This window comes from Aythya ferina (genome assembly GCF_964211825.1).
Source record: "Aythya ferina genome assembly, chromosome: 5".
Taxonomy (NCBI): domain Eukaryota; kingdom Metazoa; phylum Chordata; class Aves; order Anseriformes; family Anatidae; genus Aythya; species Aythya ferina.
Window position 1 is genome coordinate 40319838 of NC_140301.1, and position 23417 is coordinate 40343254.

General features: G+C 38.1%; 1 long non-coding RNA gene across 1 annotated transcript in view; it reads left to right on the forward strand.

The window, feature by feature from the left end:
* LOC311437770 overlaps positions 1-23417 on the forward strand; it is a 51765-nt gene that overhangs the window by 27110 nt on the left and 1238 nt on the right. Inside the window, exons 2-3 of the long non-coding RNA XR_014693696.1 lie at positions 22421-22501; positions 22580-22636. This is a non-coding gene — a long non-coding RNA (uncharacterized lncRNA). The remainder of the gene's footprint in view (positions 1-22420; positions 22502-22579; positions 22637-23417) is intronic.

Here is a 23417-nt window from a genome sequence, read left to right on the forward strand (position 1 = left end):
TTTCTTTTGATGTCTGTTTTAGGATTTTCAGTTGTGAGTTGAATGTGTATGCCAAATTACTTATTATTATACTCCTGTGATTCCTAAAAAGGTCAATGACAGAGCAAGACATAACAGAGTTAGTTGGGGATAAGAAAATGCTTCTTAATAGTAAAAATAAAAGGAAAATGTACTCTCATTAATATTTTTGCAGTTATATACTTGTTGCTATGAAAAGTGCTGTACTCACTAGCAAAGCCTCAAATGTGTACTCATCAGGAAGGGCAACAGGGATCATTTACTCTTGATTATTTTGTAGTGATTGGCAATGAAAATGCAAAGGAAATGGCTGGTATCCATTTCAGGAGGGAAGAAAAAAAAGGAAAGAGCAGAAAATATCAGGAAATATGGAAGGAAAACAGCAAATTAACAGAAGAGTCACCTAAAGAGGGATAACAGAAAGAATGAAAGAAAGGAAGCACAGCAGAAGGTTTTTGTGGGTTCGAGTGTTTGGGCGTGCTTTTGATGAAGGGCTAGAACTAAGAAAGCTAACAGTTGAAAGCCCAGTGCACAGAAGAGATTCAGATCCTTGCAGCAGAAAGTTCCAGCCACTTATTGCAGAGCTACTTTGCCTTTTTCTTATCCAGCTCTTATTCTGTGAGAAGGCTTCGCCTCTTGTTCTATAGCATCTTTAAATTCTTTAAGAGACTTATGGAAAAAAAATTAATAAAGGATGGAAAAGAGAGGAATAAAGAGACTTTTTTAACAATATAGGAGAAAATACCAGCAGAACCCGTGAAGGATCTGTGCACAGACACAGTCACTTCATTGTACTTATCTATAATCCTGGGAGCTGAGCAGGGATGTAGCAAAACTTACCAGTGACATAAAATTTTCAAAGTAGTCAGGAAAAAGGTAACTGGCTAAAGTCTCTGAGAGGTTTTGCATTAGCATCACTCTCTGTGCATGGGTGAAGAGCTTTCAACTATCTATTACTACCCAGCAGAGATCTTGGCATTGCTATTGTTTGCCCTATTAAACGATTCACTTCAAGGCTTTGTGATAACAAAATAATAATAATTAGTACTGCAGAATAGTAGGAGAGAAACAAACAGAAAATCACAGGTTATCATTATGCCATTTTCTAAAAGTGGATCTCATCCATCATCCAGTTTGGGTCCCCTAAGGAGAAACATTCAGACAGTGTAGAGGTCTTCAATGAAGAAGAGAGAAGGCAAATACCAGAAGGGAAGATAAAGTTCTGAATGCTGTGAAGGTGGATAAACAGTTATCACCTACTGTTTGTCAGAGTACACGCACTATCCAGCAGCAAGTTGAGCAAAAGCAATGTAGAATTTTTACATTCAATGTCTCAGCAACAGTTTCCACAGGACACCAGAAATGAAGAGAGGTGAGGACAATAACGCAAATTAACATTGGAAAGATTTCTCAAATGCCATTAAACACTGCATTTCTTGGTCATCTGTCACTTTCTGCTCTGTCACCAAAATCCTTTTATGGAGGGAGGGTTTTGATCTTTGCAGTAATATAGCAACTTTTTTTTTTTTTTTTTTTTTTTTCTTAATAAGAATAATCTTTTTCTGTGCTGGTTCTCTGCATATACTCTCCATTAGTGCTGTGAAGACTGGTGACCACCCAACAGAACATACTCAGGATTTTGCTTTTTTAGTGAAATTCACAGCGCAAACTTGAAATAACTTCTTAAAAAGCCTTAAGTAGTAAAAGCTGTTGTCAAGCTGAAAAAGAAATAGAATTGGAGGCAATACATTTCTTTAGCTTTCACAGAGGAGAAAAGGACGTGAAAAATAATCAATAATATGTAACACTTCTTTAGTGTTTTATTTTTCTTCAGCAAAAGCCAAATAGTGGCTCTTATAATGTGTGAATATGCTCAGTCACTCATCCTCTGGGTTGTGTGCTGTGTGTGCCACCTGATACAAAGAAGAGAAACAAGCTGATGGAGCATTAGGTAGCATGGAGAAGCTTCTCCTGGGTCAGCACCTGTAGTGTGCTTCATCATGGTGTTCATGTGTTTTCTCCAGTCATGTTTCTGCTTTCCTAACTGTGATTAGCCTGAGGAACTGGAATTAAATCCCTGACATCATGGACTGCTGAAAGAGGACAGCAGCTGAGCTGTTGTAGTCCTCTATGTAGTCACAGAGGGCTTCATTTCCCACCTCTCTTCTATTTCCAATCTGCTCCCTTATGTGTGGCAAGAGCTGTCTCTGTGAGCTGTCAGTTGTTTGCCCTGTGCTGGCCAGTGGCCTTCTCCCCTGCCTGCCAGGGCTTTCTGGCAGCCACCCAGGTTCTGCTGCAGCCTCTTCAGTGGCATTTTTATTCCTCTTGCCTACAGGGCATTTTGGATGGTTTCGAGGGAGAAATGTGACTAGAGAAATGAATAATGAGCTGGTTACAGGGAGTTTGTGTCAAAGTGAAGCCTCCTTGGAGCAGAAAATTTCCACTGGCCTTGTATTAAGAAGGGGAGACTTTGGCATTTTGTGTGTGGATGCTATAGAAAACTGATGGTGATAGTCTCTGTTGAAAAACAGCTTGGATTTGGTCCAGAGCATATGTGGATATACTGTTTCTCAGCAATTAAATCAGTGCTTATATGCTCTTTTTTATGACAAGCAAATTTGTAAATATTAGTAGTTTATTAAGAAACAGTTTCAGGGAAGAAAGACAGGCTGACATTACAGTTTTGTACTGTTTCACTGGCAGAAATAATTACACATTAATTTTAATTTAAATTATTCATAGTTATAGTTTCTACAGAATTGCTCTGGGCAGTATTTAACCTTTTAAAATGTTTAATGTTTTCTGCTTTATTTGGTATAAGATTCAAATATTACTATAAAACAATGAATAATTAGTTTTGCTCATGTGTTCTTTAATCAGTGTATTTGAAACTAATGTTGCTTAGCGTTGCAGCAGTGCATGGCTATAGTACTACATGCAAATTGCACAACACTCTAGCTAAACTGATTAAAATTAATAAATATAAAGTCTGATAATCTTTGGTGGCATTTAAAAGCCAAAACAGATATAAGCAACTTATTCTGTATATCTGGCATCAACATCAAGTTTGATAAAACCTCAACAACTGAGCATGTTTTTACCCTCAAGCAAGGTTACTCAGCCATGCCAAACTGGTGTGAAGAACCTCCAGCTGTGGGGATGATGATGATGCTTCTGGTCTGCAGTCATTCTGATCCAGGTTGATGCATTTGTCTGGGTGCAGTGCAAGGTAGCAGTTCCATGTACATGTTGCTGGTGATAATTTTGAGATGAGGCATACTGTCTTAATAAAATTTTGCTATTTAAATGCCTTTGAATATTTTGTGTGATGGAAAAAGTGAAATTCCCTTCTTTTGATTGTGCAGAGTTGAAAATTGGAACAGGGCAGAAGTGAGTATGCCAGGCATTGGAAGAAGAAAACAAGCCTGATAGTCGTGAAGCAATTTTATCCAAGAGCTGCTGATAGATAACTATCTTCATAAGTGAAGAAAAATGCTAATTTCATTAGTAGTTAGTTATGATTAACTCTTTTAAATAATTTCTATTCTTCCTGTCCAAGTTCACACTTCTTTTGCTGTTTCCCCATCACACTGTCCCAGCTGTGTCCTGAGCTGACAGGTACCCTGGCAATTTCACCTAATGTCTTTCTTTACTTTATTCCTATCCTTTATCCTCTCCTTTTACCTCTGGGATCCTCTTCACATGTGCAGTTCCTACCTGGCAAAGGATCTTTGTTCCTTTGGTTCTCCTCTGTGATATTCCGGAGGTTTGTGCTGCCAGCCGCTGGTATTGGGAATTTCACCAGTGGCACTTTCTGCTCTGTTATGCTTGAGTTGGCAGGTGCTGTTTAAAGTTTGCTAGAAGTTTGAGGCATCAGCTAAGCTTTTGAAAATAGAGCTTATTAATATTTCAAAACTTCTTGATATTTTGGAATTATTATTAATATCCCATGGCATCTTTAGAGACTAGCCCAGAGGAATGATTTGTTACAATTTGACTGCAGTCCCTTCCCCATTCTCTCTCTTCAAACTGACAAAACAACTTTTATAAAGAAATTCTTCATTGATCTTTTTTGCTATGTTGAGTCACACTATATAGCTGTTAACACATCAGGCTGTAAATCTGTGATACTTTTCAGCCTTCAGTTTTCCCAGGAATAGTCTCATTCTTATCCAGATGAGTGTGTCCTATTTTACTGAAATCTTTGATGTACTGAGAGACAGTAAATCACAGGGGTCAAATTAGGAATATTAAAGGGGTTACTAAATACAAAGAGAAATGTGTCTGTTCTATAAATGGATTTCAATGGAAGGAAAAAAATCAATATCCTCTTTAGTTTTGTAGGAACAGTGAAAGATAATAAAATATTCAAGAACGCAACATATATTGCAATCTTTTAAGTATTTAACTTACTGTTGTTACTCCCTCTATTTTTAGATGTTCCATGTATTAATTGACAATTGGCCTGTTATCAGACTCTTTTGTATTTTAATCTATGATTGTCCATTGGAAGCTTACTACTTCAGTGAAAATGGCAGTAAAAAGCAGATCTTACAACTTCTTGTGCCATTTTTCTTAAGGACTGGTAAAGGAAGAGGATATACTTTTTATGGGTGAAAGCTGATACAATTTTCCCATTTTTCTTGGACTTGGATTTCTAAAGGTTGTGAAATGCATTCTAATATTATCCTGTATTGGATAATAATAAAAATAATAATAGTAATAAAGGTAACATATTGAGCAATAATATCTAAAATAAATAATAATAAAAAAGAAATCAACCAACAAAAAAAACAAAACACAACAAAACCAGTGATGTGTCTCTTTCAAAGCAAACTTCCTGGCCTTCTTGAACTTATTTTCAAATACTTTTCTTTCCTGTTTTTGCTGCTACTTAGGAGAGAAAGATGGTATTTTATACTTGATCTTTTTAATATAAGCTAGTTTTGGGAATATGAAATGCTCATAATAAATTTAAATGCATAGCTAAAGCTTATAACATTAAGATACTGACTGTTCAATGTTATAAACATGTGACCTAACTATTCTTAGGAAAAAAAAGTTAAAATCTCTAAGGTAGTGGAAGTTGCAAACTAATTTATAGAACTGGGTCTTGCTTCACATAAGTCACTTTTAAGAAGCATTGGCTAAATGGAAGCAAGTTTCACTTAAATAATTTTCTGCCCTGGGGAGAGCAGAAACATTTCTATCTGCAAATTAATTTGAATTTCTTAAACTACATTTTATGTACTATTCCACCACAGAATCACTGCTTAAATTCTGAAAGCCAGTGCATAGGAAGCTGTCTAACTCCATAATAAAAATTGAATTTTATATAAACTGGAAAGGCAACATTAATGTTACCTTAAACTTTTTCACTAGTGTAGATTTGGATATATTGAGATGTTTTTCTGCCCAAATATTTAGATAGGCCTATCTTGGAAAAGGGAAATGAAATTGAGCCCTTCCTCACCTTGGTAATCATATGCTGTTGTCCTTTATTTCTCAAGTGTTTTTATGGGGAGAATGATTTAACACATTGAACATATCCAGTTTTTAGGGGCATTTGAGGCAATTTATTGCATTGTTATTATCATGCGTGCTGTAACAGAACCAACAACTGTGTACCGTATAGGGAGTTGCCTGTGTCACTGAACTGCGTGGGGACAAAAACCATCTGGTATAGGTAACACCTCTGCTTGTGCAGCATTGGGGCAACTGCTGCAGTTGCTGAAGCATGTGGGAAGGTGAATAATTCTTCCTCAAACTGCAACAGCAACATGCTCCAGCTCCCCAGTGCTTTCCTGTTACTCCCTGTCATGCTCCCACCCTTTCCCAAGGCAGAATTAGGCTGCTTTAATCTGCTCCTTGAGAAGGATTCTTGTTCTGAAACACACAGCTATGGAAAAATATTGACAAAAATCTATAAGAAATTGCAGTCTGAGTGCCTGGAAAAGTAGTGTGAGAAATGGCTAGTGAATAGAAACCTCACATCTGACACAGACTTCTGAGTCTGCTGGGACTTCTCCACCTCTCAGCTTCCCTCTTCATGAGGGCAGGCAGGCTCACATGAGGAATCACGTAATAGTGCCTTCACAGAATTAACTGCTCATGCTTCTTGGTATAGGGATGAAGCTTAAAAGGTGTTTTCCTTACCAGCTTCCTAGCAGATGCTTGTATGACACAGGATGTGGCAGCCTTGAAATTGTGTATTAGTCGCCCACATCCAATATTTGCATAAACCAAAGATTTCACCACAGTATGAAGAATCTCACTAGATTCTTGTTCCTTCCGTACTCTCATTTTTACTCTTTGACCTTAGGAAAAGGTTTCTTACCTTTTGCCACGCTGTGTAAATATGTTGTGACTGTTGGTAAAAACAAAACCTGACCACAAAATCTTGTCTTCTTGGTAGAAATGGCTAATATAGAAAGAACAGAATTAAGCAGGATTCTGCTAAACAGCCCTCCCTGCAACCTAGCAAAGATATTAAATGTAGCCCAGGTAGCACACACTATTCTAATATTGCCATCATTTGAAAATAAGGTGCAGCAATATAAGGGATGGCAGGTGACTGCAGAAACCTTTACAGAGAGAAATCGAGTCAGGTCACTGCCTTTGGCCCCAGTACTCTTTCGTACACCTTTGCCATAGATGAGTAGAATGAGCTGTTCTGTGGCACGCATTGCCTTTGGTCAGAAATATGCACGATTGTCCTCTGTGATGCTGTCTTTTAAGGTATCTGTCCTGCTGTCTGAAAGAATTCACTTCTCCGATCCTCGCCCAATCTTTTTCCTTCTTGTTTGAGGAGTCTGGGCTTATAGCAGTAATATTCGAAGCAAACTAGATCCTTTATAGACCAATAAACTACGATATGAGGTGAAATGAGGATTATATTAATTGCACAGGCTTTAGTTATTTTCTGTGTACTTATGTAGGAGGTGTACCTCTAATACCAGTAAGTATTGTGTTGTGGGTAGTATAATCCACATCTTGATCCTTTTCACAATTCATTATTTCAATGCTTCTTGGGCAAGATTCCTTAACTTGTTAATATTTACTCTTTCTCTGTTTTTCCCTCTACTCAAATATTTACTTATTTACTTGAGTGATTTAGTGTGATTTTTGTTGGAACACTGCAGATGGAATCTTATTTATTAAGTAGGATAAAAAAATGAATATCTTAACATTTTCTTTCCTCAGTTTAACTAGATAGAAGTTACTGGGATCTCGAGCAGCTCAATGACTAAATATTAGGTCCATGTTTATTCTCAAATGGCACGGCCATGTAGGATGTAAGTCTTGCTTCTGTAATGAATACATAGAATGTGCAGAGCAGCAGAATCAGCCAGCAGCTATTTGCATCAGGTAAGAAAATGCTAATTTGCTAGAGTTTTGCAATCACACATAATCAGATATCTTGCTACAAATAAAAGCTTCTTAATTAAGTGTATTTTAGAAACAGAGCCTTGGAAATTGAGTAGTCTAGTGCAGTTGCTTAGAAGTGTCATGAGAAAAAAAAAAAAAAAGACATTAACTTCATACTGTCAAATAGCATGGCATTTTTATCACCAGAGGGCACTATCCTTCTAGGTTAAAACTGAACTATTAGATGGTTTTGCATCTTGGGAGCTTTTTTAATTTGAGTAAAAGGATTACAGGCAACAGTTAGCTTTTATTTTTTCTTACTTATATATCCATTTAAATATGGTCTGGCCTCCTACTCATTTCCTCTACGTTTTTCATGTTTATATAGGAAGTGTCTAGTTTGGTGTTAGGCTAATTTTTAGAAATGCCAAAAAATTGTGGAAAATGCAAAAAGTAAATGTTGTACTTCGTCAGATGCCTCTATTCAACTTCTATTATAGGAACAGATCTGCTTTTGAAAAACTGCAGAGTATTCCTTTCTGTCTGCCTCCCGAGGGATTCTTTAAGTTGCTTCACTGCGTTCCTTCTGTGCTACCAACCAGTGCTTCAGCAGCTGATAGAAAAGGTGGCTTGAAGGCCCTACTGACCACAGCCCAGTGTGAAGCATTCCTCTTTGCTGGTGGCTCCTGCTGGGCTTTGTCCCTTGCTAACTGCTTTGTCACGGTGACCAATTCTAGCACTACAGAGGCTATTTGCAACAGTATGAGAGAGAGTAGAAGTCACATTTGATACAGAGGTGTCCATGCAGCAACAAAAGGTTCCAGCAACATGAATCCAAGTTGTCATTTCCTCATAGTATATAATGATATTTTGGCTTTTTATACCTGATACTATGTGCTAGCAGTAGTCTTTCTTCATGCTACATCTATATAACACATCTTTAAATGCCGTATTGTCCGTTTCCCTATTTTCATGTAATTCTTTTAATAACCAGAAAAGATCTTAATTAATCCTTTGGACCCCCAAAGTTGTCTTTGTTTATGTCACAACTGGTTGTGTGTCAGTCCATCTCAAATTCCATTAATTCAAGTTGCATGGGTATGGCAATGAGACATCACATTTCTTGGTTTTGCCTGCCTGTAACACATGTGATGTATTATGCACCAGACTAAATTTCTTTCTGAAATATCACAAAGATGATGATCTTCAACAGAAGACATGAAAACTTGCCCTACTTCTAGCAGTGATGAACACCCACAGCCCTTTCCTGTTAGCAGGCTGCTTGGAACTGCCAAGTCATCGATCCAAATTTGTGACTGATGGTAAGAGATGTGGAGTGCAAATGCTTCAATGTCCTTCATTGCCTTCCCTTTCATTGTTGAGTGAAATCCAGGTAGTGACAATAAACACTTCAAATGACTAAGACACCCCAACTCTCCCATACTGTTCGTTTGTGTTTTGTCCCTCACAGTGGGCTACTTGTTTGGAAGGAGTGCTTGGTATGGGGTGAGCTCCCACCAGGGAGGTGCCACTTGTGGGTTGGTTGCCTTGGTTTCCAGTCGTGCTGTGTTTATTATTATGCTGGATATCTGTGGCTTCGAATGAGAGACAAAGAAACCTTGGAGATTGCTGTAACTTAGTTGATTTAGAAATTTGGTCCTTCATAAAAGAGCAAAAGAGTTATGTGCATTGTGAGAACTCTCTTAAGGAATCATCTGAAAGGCAAAATCCTGAACAAAATGAAAGATTAGAAAACTAGAATGCAATTAACCTCTGCTGCCCCGTGAAGGTTCCCATGGTGCTGATGGTTGTGCATTTCAGTAAAGTGACGGTACCACAAGTGATTTTTATCCTTTTCCATAGGAGCAAAACCTTTGAAGCCTAGTTTAAGTAGGGTAATGGTTGTTTTGTTTATTAAACCAAAGAAAAAGTATGTTCCCTCAGTAAAAGCAAACACCTCACTTGCATTTGAGATGGTTCTCGTGAATCAGGTAAAACTACCTTTAATTTTCTGTCAGCATCAGGCCCTTTTTTTGCTGTGGGTTTTTGTAACTGAACCCTTCTTCCTTGACCTGCTTGATTCCCTTTTGACTGATCAGAGCAATAGTTCTGGATCCTGCTGCAAGAGCTGCCGTGAGCCATCATGTACAGTCACAGGGAACTGCTAGCACAGAGCAGCATATGATTTGGTTTTCCATAGGATTTTTGCAAGCAAAAAGATTAAAATAACAAATCCTTAGACACACAGTCGTATCTAAATTTGGCTATTCTTTGCAAGCTTAGGCAACTCCTTGCTGCCCAGTTACAATCTGCTTCTCTGCAGACTCTCTCTTTTCCATGCTGTGGCTTTTCAACTGTTTCCAAGTTCCATTTGTAAGTTTCTGCCTAAGAGTTCCTCTTGAGGAGTTTTTCTCCCTGCCTTTAATCTCCTTGAAGAAGTTTCAAAGGAGAAAGTTTCAAAGAATACATAACCTCAGTTTGCTGCATGATTACAGCCTCTTCATCCAGTGGCTTTTTGCTCCAGCTCTCCACAGGTAATTTATGCTGATGCAACTCTTTGGTTAACTCATCTGTTATTGCAGTCACCAAACCATGAGAGCTGCAACATTTATTGAAAAAAATAATAATCTTACATTTGTCTTTGACTAGCAAATAACAAAAACAGGAGGATGTTTTTGTGAGTATTTTAAGCTAGGATGCAATGGAATGATTGTGGGGATTCTAACCTATATTGTCAGCATTAAATGTCAAAATTACAGTGAGTTTTTGTTCAAGCGAGGCTTTAAAGGATTCTCCAGAGGGCTCAGTATCCACTATGAATAAAGTCAGTGCTATAGTTAATTTCCTTTGGAAAGCTCAGAGTTAAGCAAACCTAAATCGCTTTTGAAAATACCACTCGGTTTCTGAAGACCTCAATAATAACAGATGCAAATATTACTTTACCTTGCATAATACCTTACAGTGTTAATGTCCCAAAAATTTATCAGTGACTGTTTTTTTCCTTCAGTGAAGATGATACTGTCTTCTGAAAAATAACTTCTAGTTGGTGATGTGGGTATTTAGTGTTTTGCAAATATATCCTTTCTAATAGATAGTAGAACTTGAAAGATCTTACCAAGCTGGGGAGAGAACTTTGTGGTTTAAAAAAAATGACAGAAAGAAACAAAACCCTTGTACAAATGTACTCTTGAATTCTGGCAGGAAAGTGTAGCTAGCTGCTCACCTTTTTATCACAATTTGTGCCATTTTTAGTATTTGTCACTGCCTTCTGCAGCCATAGGCCTCTATGGATGCAGCTGCAGTTTCTTTCATTTTATAAATATCTGTGTGTTTATGTGTATATATATGTGCATGTATGTAATTACATAAAAAAAAAAAGCAACAAAACTTATTTACTGAATATAGTAAAGTATAGATTCATGATCGAAAATGTTTTTTGTTGAAAGTCCTTTTGTTGGTTAAAAGTCACATTGAGTTGGGCAGACTTTAGAAAGCCTGTTCAGTCCTCAAAGACAAAGTAAATCGATTAAGCAGAATCATTATTTTTCCTCCCTGACAGGACACCAGTGTTGAAGCCTGCTTGCAGTTTTGGTGTTTAACAACTGCTTTGTGTTTAACAGCTCAACAGTAAAATTTCAGTTTGCGACATGTGAGTTGTTGGAGTGGCCTGGTTTGAGCATGCCACTGAATTGTTAGGGATTTGGATATTTAACAATGGAAGTTTTCTTCTTTCTTTGTGTTTTCCTGTGGCAATTAGGTATTGTTGGTATATAATCTATCCAAGGAAAAAGAAGCTGAGTCTGAGGCTTTGCAAGCTTCAGTATTGTTTCTAGATGCTCGTGCTAGCTTTAAATGAGGTAACTTGGGTATTTGTAGAAATCTTGCTGCAGCAGCATAAGGCTTACCATGGCTAATTTCCACTGCTGAGCTTCATATGGCTACAGCTAGGCAGGTTCTGACACTCATGCTTTCTCATTTCAAGCTTGCTCAGATTTCTACATCACGCTCTATTTTCTAGGATAACTACAGCCCTTTGACCTGTATTTTTAGTGGAACCAGAATTTAATACTTGAAACATTTTTCAGTGATAGTCAGAAAGCAGAGCGGTAGAACTGAGAGGTTATTGGCAATGGGTAGATGTGGGGAGAAGCTTCTCTGGTTTTATGGAGAGCAGCTGTTCTCTCTCTGTTGGACCTTTACCTGGAATAGCTACTCTGCGTGCAAAAGGCATACTGTAAAAACCTCTGGCCAATCTAGGTCCATTAGACAAATGTTTGGCTGAAATCTGTCATTTTTGCCTACCTGGCAGTTTAATTTATGCAACCTTAGGGAAGATGGCTTAGGTCAGAACTTCAGCTTAAAGTAAACAGTTTATGTTATGGAAACTGAAAAAGAAGAGAAAAAAGCAGTGAAATATTGCATGCTGCTGCTGGTGTGGAATTCTAGCCTGCAACCCACCCACTTGGGGATTAGCATTCAGATCTAATACTTTCCATATCTTGATGTTATTCTCTCCTGTGCATATTCTTGTTTATGGAATTTTAAGTATTAAATGTGGTCTGCACAGCTGCATAATCAACAGCTAAACTGTATTTGTCCTACTACTAAAGAACAGGTTCCTGTGCAAATGTGCATACTGTCCTACACCTGTTCCTGTGGTGTCAGCAATTACTGTGTTGTTGTGTTTTGGGTAGCCTCTGTTTAAAAGATAAGCATTGAAAGAGGTGATTTAAGATCTGAAGTAAAAGTTCTGGTGTTCTTAACAGGACCATGTGGTCCAACATGGTGTTATTTACTGCTTCTTTAACAGCCTACACAAAAGAAAAAGTGACACCTACTCTTCAGAACATGATGGTTCTTATATTTGCAATGTCTGCATGGCATCAAGAATTACATTAGGATTTTCAGCTCTCTTGGAAGGGATCTTCCAAGAAATCCTTGAAATGGATCTTGAAAACGAAATGAAATAGAACCTGAGAGCACAAGCAGTTCTGGATGTGTTCTCTAACAGAGACATTCACATTGCCTCTGGTCCACTCAGTGGACCTCTGTATGTGAGGAGATGTATGTATTCATGTCTGTATGTGAGGAGAGCATCCAGTACTGGGCAGCATTTAGCTGAACACCCATCTAAATGATTACAGTATGTGAGGCTGCAGAGAGTCAAGCTTGTGTTACTTAGATGGAAACCTAAAATTTTGGAATAATATTTCTATGACTCATTTTTCCACCTGCACAGCTGTCAGGTTGTGACATACAGGAGGTGTTTCTTGACTGCCTCTAAAATTATAAAAGAATATGTGCAGAGTGTCAAAAGGCTGTAGAATAACTCCACTAAAAGGTTTGGGAAGAGATGCACAGTTCTTCAGCTTTGACATGTTACCTCTAGTCTAAGGGTCTGTCTACATGATGGAATTCATCCTCCACTGAATTGCTTTGAATGAAGAAAGAAAAGAATGAAGAAAAACTGCATTTATTGAGCAGGAATCACTGAGTGTTAAAGAATGAGTTTCTGAGACTCGTGAAGGGCTTAGTTTGGGCCTAACTGCTCAAGCCCAGGGTGATATCCTTCTCGCTTCAGTGAAACTGGCTTCTCCTCCAGAAAGTCAGGTGAGGAACACTTCAGTGACTTATCGTAGCTGACCTCAGTCTTGCTCATTTACTTGGGAGAGTCATGCAATTTTTTTTTGTTGCTATTCGTGGTCTTAACCTGTCACAGACAACCTATATGTTATGTCCAGTCACTGAGATTTTGTAGGTAGGCACTTTCTTTGCTTTGCTGACTGAGCACTGAGGCCAGGGATGTGCCCTTTAGTATTTATGGATCTGCACACAATTAATTACTCGTTTGCCTGTCTTCAGCATCTATGTCACTCCCAATAGCACTATCAATAAATATCTTGGCTATGTGCTCTTTATGGCTGTGGTAACAGACCCATTAAAGTGAAATAGGGTTTAAAAGTGTAGCCATCCAACAAGTCCCAAGTTCAGCATGACAGCTACCAATCCTACTAATAGCATGCGAACTAGAAAAGTTCTTATTTTGGACACTAGCAAGCCTAAGTGTTAAAGAAATTGCCCATTTCAGCCTCTTAAAATATGATATTCTGAGACTCAAAAAGAGATGGCATTCAGTGAGCCTCTGAAGTGCTACATAGCTCAAGGTACAAGATGGTTTATCGCAGCTGCCTGAGACTGATGAATTGATAAGGAAGACCTTTTCTGTGAATGGGGAGAGAAGGAGTAGCTCCCAGTGACCAGGCAAACACTGGAGACAGTAGGGAACACAAAGGCAAACATTGGAGATAACAGGCAGACAGTATTGCTAGAAAACATTTTGGGGAATGAAAGTGAGCTTTTATTTGGACATAGCCCCATTCTGAGCCCCCATGCCCCTTAAGCAGAACCTTGGCTTTTTTGTGCGATGTCTGTTTGCTGAAGATGTGTCACTGCACAGCCTTGTACGCAGCTCTTCTGGGCAAAGCTGCTTGAGGCAGTTCATTACCATCACCAGTTTGCAGATGAGTCTACTTCTGTGTCAGTTTTCTTTCAGGTAAAATCTTTAACTCCTTTAACTGCAAGCTTTAGTGGAGGTATTTTGACATCTGTAGTGGTGGTTGAATGACAAAGGTCATGTGGAAAGTCTGGGATTTGGCACACTAAACACCAAACCTCCTAAGTCTTATGTTCCTGTCCCACTGGCTGCTCTCAGTCCCTTTACAGTGCACTAAGGAGCTGCGAGACTAAGGCACATGTTCTGGGTGCCAAAGGGATACTTGAATGGCACAGAAACTCTGTAGCTCCTATCTCACACCTCATCTGATCCCCGCAGCTATTATTATTATTTATTTTTCATTAGCCTTAATCTTCCAAAGTATCTGGGACTTCCTATCCAACACAAACTTGCTATGAGCCATGAGCTGAGTGTACAAGTGCAGCAAGTCACAAGCTGTGGGATTGTATTGTAGGTACCTGGATCAATAAAGGATGGATACACCTTGATCTCCACGTTTGCAAAGCAGAGCCTAGCTGCCCAAATGATGGAGCTGGCTTTCTGTGGAGCTTTTCCCATGTGCTTGCTCTGTTCCTTGTTTGGAGGTGTCAATCTCTTACTTTGGTGGAGTGAGGTTTGCCTTGGACTCTCTGAACTCACACCTGGCATTGATGCCCTCCTCATCTTTGGATTGTGTAAGACAGAAAGTTTTTTGTTTGAGCTACATTGAGGAAAACACTGCGTAACCTTTTCCATCTGAGCTATTACTAACTTAATTCTGGCTAATCACAGCAATAGTTAGCAAGGTGTTTTTTTTTTTTTTTTTTTTTTTTTTTTTCCTCTCTCTCTCTCTTTTTTTTTTTTTTTTCTCCTGGGGAAAATCTCACTTCTGATAAGGAGGTCATTTAATAAATGGGTTAATGGTTAATGACTTGCATTAGGTAAGAGATAAGGATTGCAAACAAAACATAAAACCTACCAATTTCATAACTGTTAATAAAACTCCACAGTCATTCAGTAAGTTGTATTACAAGTCATAGATGATCTTTTTTCAGTTCTTTATGATTTTTACTGACTGAGCAATTTATTTTGTTTTCATCAACCTAGGCAAACATCAAACAACAATAAAGCATTAATTCAGTGTTTAATTTAAACATGGCAGAAATATATGCAGCTTCAGTTGTCAAAGAAGCCCATGGGAGTGACAGGTCAATTAGCCTGTTATTATGGGGATCGAATTTTCAAGATTGCTGTATATCACACATAGTGGGTCCTAGGACTGAGCAAACACTACTGAACAGCATAGCCAGAAACTGAGCAAGGGACAGGATCTGAAACTTGTTGAAAGCCGTTCCTTCATCTTTATTTCTGTTTTTATCTAAAGATCTGTCCATGCGAGGAAGCTGAGATGAAACCAGCTTTTTAAAGGTATTGGTTCTGGAAGTTGCAGCATCTCCAAATACTCAAATCTGACCAGTAAGCCTGTCCTGGCTTATCACACTTTCACCTTCCTATTTTAACAGCATGGAATGCTACAGAGATCTTTATTATTGTTGTACTAGGATCATTTTGTTGCCCAGAAATCTTTTTAATGCTCTTCAACTTGCTTGCTCCCTGACACTTGTAAGTTGTTCAAGAAATGGAAAATTTGCCTACCATAAATGCATCTTTCTGGTTGTTTAGTTTGAATGAAAAAATATCAGATATATCAAAATGCATAGTTTCAGTACAACTGTTAACCTCTGTGTAATAGTTTACCCTAACATACTTACTGTAGTACAACATCTGAAAGCCATTACAATAAGGTGTCTGACTTGAGGGTGAGGAAAGAGAAAAAAATTCTGAATTGAGTTTCCCTAAGGAAGTTTGATATCTGATTTTTGTTGCTTGTTGTTTATGTTACTGGTGTCACTATTTGCCATATGAGTTAGGATTTGTTATGATGCTGAAAATACAAACCAGGTTAAAATAAAATGACCTATCAGTGACATGTCCAATAGCAGGATTTTTTAATATTATTTGCTGCCTCCTTCTTGTTTTTGTTTTAAATATGATTGAAGGTTCCTATCGTTTTTTTTTTTTTTTTTTTTTTTTTTTTTTTTTTTTTTAAATAGAATTTTATACCTTTGGGACTTGACTTTGCAGTCCTGTAATGCCGCAGCCCTGGTGCTGAGTGAAGAAGGGTAACAAGCCAAGCAGAGTCATTCTAGTTTTCCCTTGTGCTGCCCAAGGGCAATTGATTTAGGATGTCCAAACAAAGATGATTGAGTTTTACTGCATTGTAAAGGTCTTTTGACCTCTATTTTTCTTGTTGTCCAGCTACTCCAGGGTCATCCTACCTCGGACATGACTTTCAAGGTGCTTGGGCTATACTGGAAGTCAATGATAAGATATAACACTACTGATTGTTCTTGTCACATGAGACAAAAGGGGCATATAGCACAACTGGGATATAACTGATACATCCATGCAGTTATGTTACAAGCCCTATGGATGTAAAATATCCAGTCTGATTTCTTCGTAAAACAAAATAGTGGGGACCCCACCTGGAGTGAGGCATATTCAGTCTTGGGCTCTGTTTTCTTTCTTTTTGTGTGTATGTGAATGTTGTGCTTGTCTATCTGTCTGTCTACCAGAATGCACACGGCACTGAATAAAACATGCAACTCAGTCCTGTGCCAGAATACTGAAATCTGGTTTGCTCAATACAATTCAAAGAAAATGGATTTGTGGATTTATTTCTCCATTTTAGGAGATGAATTTTTTTCATTATTGGAGGGCTCTGTGCCCTTCAGGGAGTAGGATGACAATGTGGTAGAGAGGATAGGCAAGCCAAGCCATGAATGCATAACTTTATTTGCATGGTGAGGCGTTTTTCTCCTGATACAAGTTGTAGTATCTCTTATGGGATGAGCTGCGCTGCTGCTGCTGCTCTTTTTATAGCATCCTTCACTCACACGCCTTTCCCACTTGAGAAGAATGTCTGTTCCCTTCCCTTGCTCCCTGCCAACAATAAATATGTCAGTGCTTAAGACAGTTTCACCAGAGCAATTAAAGTCTAGATGAAGTCAGTCAAAGTCAAACATATGCCTAAAGGCTTGAATGCAAAATAACATTTATAAAAATTATTTGGGATAACTAAAGATGTTAATTGAAAAGGGGGTAATTAAAATCACCTTTAATTCCTGTGTAGATGATGCTACTCAGAAATAATAAAGCTTCTGTGTTAATTCACCTTCAGCCTAAATAAGGCTAAATCTTCAGGAGTTTGATTCTAAGGATCGTGGTTCAGTGCCATTTTTGTTAGATGGCAGTGGTAAAAGCTGTGCATTCCCCCTAGTGTGTTTCTGAGGCTTCCTCCTGAAGCAGACTGGAGGGAAGTGATAGCCCAGATGTGCTGAGCATGCCAATTGGAGTGAGGTATGGTCTTAAAAGGTTTTGAGCCTACTAGTCCTTAGGATGGCTTAGTTTTAGGGTACTGTAGAGCAGTTCTAAGTATGTTAGCAGTTAGTCATAGCTGCTTATGACATTTCAGGCATGTAATCTGTGACCCTGTATGGGCAGAGGGAACAGAGGCTTTCTAAATATCTCTGTCTGCTAACTGAGAGTTGTCTTCCAAAGGAGGACTCCTGTGAATTTTTCTAGCTTCTTTTCAGTACAAAAATAATACAAAGATGCGGTGTTCATCCATCTTGACAAAATGTAGTTGTACAATTTTTAAAAGGAATACAACCGGAGGTTGAAAAACTGCTCCTGGGACTCCTTTTATATCTCTTCAGCTAGACCTAAAGTTCAAAAAAAATACCATCCCTCCCTCCCCATTGTGATTTATCATTGCAGCTCTAGCTAGCAGTTTTGGGGAATAATCTAGAAAATCAAAACTATAAATGTAGAAGGAAAAAGTTTTCTCTTGCCCGTCCCTTGTGTAATTCCTAACTAAATAAGAGGAAAATAAACTTTGAAGCCAGCTTTTGAAGTGTTCTGATGATGTCAGATGCAAGCCACTACACCAGATGCCTCTAAAGATATATTTATTGGCAGGCACTCAAGTGAATCATAAAACTGGATTAGTAAAGCATAACAACCAAATAAAGCTGAAAGTAGCAACTCTCAGGGTAAGATACACTTAAAAAATCTTAATTTGGATCAGTAGGATCCGAAAGAAGCCATACAGTGGCTGCCTGCAAATGCATACATCTTTATTGTCCACTAGAAATAGAGATTTCTGCTGTTGTGCAAGTGGTAGCACTCTGTGTTGGTTTTCCCCATTTGTTACCTACTTTGGCTGCTGTATCCCTGTTTCATGGGGAGGTTTCATTCTCAGTTTGTCCAACTTTTAGAACATACATGCTTACGTATGTCAAAGTATTGTTAGACTGAAGTCAAAGCTGAATAGGATCCTGCTGGTTGTCTCATCTTTTGCACACTTAAAGGGATGCTAAGCCAAGATGAAGGAAATCATGTTAAAGAGTGGAGAGGGTGCACATTGCCCTCCTTCTGTGAGAGACAGTGCAGAGCAGAAGATGAGATGCAGCAAAGGGCACCAAGTCTAATGTGGTTCTGGCATGGCTGAGAAGATGGATGAGACTTCCCCCTCAGGACCGAACACACCACTCCCTGCCTTGTCTACACCATGTCTGCTGTTCAGGGAAAATGCCGAAGGTGGTTTAAACAGATCCCTTTGCTTTGGGTCTGAGACAGAGTAAATGTGCTCACAGTACTGCCTGCAGCTGCTAAGTGTTTTTGGGAAACGGCTTTTTACTGCTTTCCAGCAGAAACACAATACCTGATTGTATCAGTGTGTATGGATTCAGCACATACTAATGCATCAAATGCTGGTGCAAAATTACTGGTTTGGGAGGTATGCCATGAAGGAGCTTAATTATACAGACAGCATAATTATACAGCTGTTACAGATATGCCTGTAAAGTGCAGTTTAAAACAGAGAGCTTTCAAATGCATGCTGCAATTCTTTTTCTCTTTATACCTTCTGAATGGGAGGCAGTATGGACTAATCTTGCAATTTTAAATGTTAGGGAAAGTATTTGTCTCTTTTATTTGTCCATTTCTGTGGCTTGTACGCTTACCCATTTAACCAATTTCAGTGGAAAGGAGACATCCAGAGTGGCAGATAAAACATTTATTAAAGTATATTTCCACAGCATGGTGCACAGAGGCCTTAAGCGAAGGCTATAAAAAGTTAAGTACCAGTTTGTAGTATAAGTCTTATGGCCTTTGCTTCCTTTCTGATGCAGACTGCCTGCAGTCAGAGAAGGCTCAGGCAATGCTATTAAACAGTGATAATCTGAGATTTTGGAAGCAAAAATGCTGGGTTCCTGGAATTTAAACTCTTGCAAGTTAAGGAAAAATGTCTACTAACTGTAAGAGTAATTGGGCTTATTTCATTTGGAGGTCTGGTTCTGAGAAGCCATTTATCTGCAGGTCTGCTACTCCTTCCACATGGGGTAGGAGAAAAGCACTCTTCCAATACAACTTCTACCTCTTCTAGAGAGTTGTGTGATGGACGTGTGTATCAGGCTAAAGAGCAGACCATGTGTTGTAACCAGGAACGTGCTCGAGGATGGGGTTAAGATGATGGGGTATGTTTCTATGGATGTTTCTACATGGATGTTTCTATAATTCCAGCTACCTCCTTAAAACAAGGATATCCGATCCCAATGGACCAGCTGCAAATTAGGGAAAAGAAAAGGTGGGGGGAAGGAGTGGGGGAAAATCTCTGATCTCATAGGAATGATTCACAGTAGTGTTTAAAAGGGTATTACTGAATACAGTTGACACTGTATCCACATGTATATAAGAAAAACCATTACATTTCTCAAGCTTTATTCCCTCCTTCACTCCCTCAGCTAAAGCATCTGAGGGCAATCAGCTTGATCAGCCTGCCTAGGAGAACGCAGCATTTAATCATTATGCTGAAGGGACAAATGCAGTAAGAACACACAATTAGATGAAAAGGGGTTGAAATTCTGGCAGAAAAGCTCAGATATTCTTTGCTATGGATAAAGATTCCAGCTGCCATTAATTTCGTTGCATTATCTTTTCATTGCAGATGTTTAGGGATTGGTTTTCTAAATTATAGAGAATAAAAGCATTTCTACCAGAGAAAAACAAATGTTATCGTAAGAAATATAATTGGTAGTGTAATAAAAGCTTTTGATGCTCAAATATGTGAGAGAGGTATGGGAAAAGTAGAAAAAATTGCAAAAGCATTTAACTGAATAAAAGCATGAACACGGTGACACAAAGCACTGTGTTTGCAGTTATGGTGCTTCTGAACTGAAAATGCTTAAGAATAAGTGATGGAGTTGAACAAATTTTGTCTGGTGATGTACTGATACTCAGTCACGAGCTGTTCATTAACTGTGTTGCCACCACTACTGAGAGCTAGTTAGCACTGGGGAAGCTGTAACAAGACAGTTTGGCTAATGCATGCAGCTCCTGATAATTTTATAAATTATTCTTGCAAACAGATTAAAGCCAATAAAAGAGTAATGTGACCATGCATAACTTTATGATGGCTTTTTCTGTCTCTTAGTTATTGGCAATGTGACCTTCAGCAGTAGTAAAATCCCTGATGGCTTTAAAACCTATTTTTTTTTTTTTTTTGTTCATTTGTTTGTTTGCTGTTTTCGTTATTTACATGGTCTTAAAAAATATCAGAGCCTACACTGAAAATTTATTATCCTTTAAAAAAAAAAAACAGCAATCCAGGTACAAATGGAAAGCACAAGTGTTAAACTAGGGGTAAGTCTACAGGTATACTCAAGCCCATACTAAGTAGAAGCACAGAGCTGCTGGGGGCTCATTTGTTCTGCTTCAAGGTGCTTAGGCTGTAGCTGGGACTGACTGAACTAGCTTATTTAGAGCTGGCATGAGGATCTTGAACTACATGCTAGCATGCAGTATAAATAAACCATTAGTTTAAGATTAATAGAGGCTTGTAACCAGACATAGAGCATTGAGCTTGACAGCTTACCCCTGGCAAAAGGGAATGCTAATGCAATGGGGCTTTCGTGACTGTCTCCACATGGTGTGTGCTGTGCCATGGAGGCACGTGAGTTCTCATAGGGCAAGAGTGCAGATTTCCATCATTTTCCATGTAGTACAATGTTGACATAGCTCAGCAGAGGAATAACTGGAGATTTCTGAAAAAGAAAAAACTGAAAGAGCTAATCCACCTCTTTGGACCTTTGGACCTCCAGCTGGAAAATTTTAAATGGAAACAGCACCAAGGAGGGCTGTGTCTGTTTGGATCATATGTGGTACAGAGAAATATTTGCTCAGTACACTCCAGAGAGTGTACTAAACCTTCTGTTCAGAGCTGATCGCACTTTACAAACAGCTTGTTTTTGTTTTCCTTCCTGAAACTCCCTGTAAGGGGAAAAACAGAATCAGTTTTATAGGTATTTTTTAATTCCTTTTGCTTTTTTCCTCCTTACTAAATTGAATAGACAACTAAATTCCAGATGTTTTCTCTTCTTCCTCTGTCTTTTTACCTCTACAGTTTAAAACAGCTCTCTGACAATATTGTCAATATAGTAGAATGCAACTGCTGAGAAAGCTATGAAGTTACATAATCAGTTTGTCTTTTATTTTTCCTCTTATACTTGAAATTCTTCTGTAGGCAAAGAAATCTTGACAAAACACGGTGACAACAACAAAGTGCACTCCACTGTGTTTGGTGGAAAACAACCAGTCTGACTTGGAAAATTTTCAGTTTTTAAAAACTGAATCAGGATGAAAGTTTTATTTTTAAGTAAATAGAACGCCGTAGTTTAATTACAATTTTCTCTTAATTAATCAAGATAGATAAACAAACCTGTTCCTGGGGGAAAGAAAGAGAGTGAAGGCAAATTTATTTTATCAGTTCTAATCTTACAAGAACATGACTTTGAGATGATGGTTCTCCTTTTCTCCTTGAATGCTGTGTTGGTGTTCTACAAGGTTACTGATACATTGACAGTGCATTTGTTTCTTGGAGTACCTAATGCAAATAATGAAGAAATAAAATCCATGATGAGCCACTAGAGGGTAACTGGTGGTGTCTGTTATTTGTTTTGTGCAAGTCTTTCGGCAGAGTAAAATCTATAGTGAGAGTGCAATCTGCCATGCAAACACAGCAAAGAGCTTTGTTATGAAAATATGCATGCATTTACTTATTTTGATCTGGTTAAGTTTCCTGCTTAAATCCCTCTACAAGATTCTGGCTGCTGTTGTGCTTCTGTCTGCTTCATGCTAGGTTTTACCAAGCAGGAGGCAAACTAATCCTCAAAAGGAGATGTGGGAATAACAAACTAATGCTCAGGTAAATATGGGCTAGGACTTATCCCTAACACATGCATTAAGGAGTCTGTAACTTGTGGAACTTAACTGAAATATTTCTTCAAACATCAGAAGGGCACTCCAAACCAGCTTGAGTGCCTTTTTTACCCAACAACAAGACAAATTTGTTATGCATCTAAAAATAAGGATTTTAAAATTTTATTTAATATTATTTTTCTGTATTATGCTTTACTGCAGGTTGCTTACACCTTAGTCTTCCACTGAGAGAAAGAAATAATCTTTCTGATTTTCACACGAATTGCCAGCAAACTTCATGAGGTACAGTGACATTTTATTTTTCTTCAAAGGCAATCAGTAAAACCTAGATGACTGAAAAAGGTCATATTTTATTCTCAGGAGAACAGAAATATCTTTGTTTTACAATGCAAGGAGAACAACAACTAGCTCCACACAGTAAGACATATACGTGTTTTATGTCATTTCCAGGCAAAATGTTAATTTCAATGACATTAGAGTTCAATAATTCAGTGTGTATTCCCTAATGATTAATATATAGTAGCTTTTGTATATTTTTTAAGCTTTTATGTCTGTGATTATTTTCTGTCATTGAATCTTTATGTTTGTGACAAAATTAAAACAATTGATTTTTGATGTCGTTAAAAATAAAACAACAAACAAATTTTAATTTGAAAAGGAACAAACATAACAGCTGGTGATCAGAGGTACATAAAAAAAAACACATAATATGATACTTTCCTGGATGCAGACAGTATTTTTTTTCTAGTTTTGTTAAATAGGACTTTTACAGTTTTACTGTTCTGTCAGCAGAAGGATCTACTTTGTGAGAGATCTGGGAAACAAATGTAAGATGGTCTTAAATGTCTTTGCATTATCTTGCTGTAGTCAGCCTAGCCTTCAGTGAGCATTTTTGTTTGGAGAAAATTCCTTTGCTATTTTAGAATCTGTAAATCTAAAGTTATTTACTAATTTTCCCAGTTTAGGGATTTAGTTGCTCCTGGTTTAGGATATGATTTTATAAACACTTGAATATAAGATTGGCTTTAGAGATTCAGAACTGCTACTTTGGATGAAATTATTAACGTACAGAGATTAACATTGCTGCATAAGGAATATTTTCATTAACTTCAAGATAGCAAACCACCACAAAACTGGTAGGAAAACCAGTTAGGTTATGGTGACCTCATAACATTGTCTTCTACAAGCAGAAACTTCA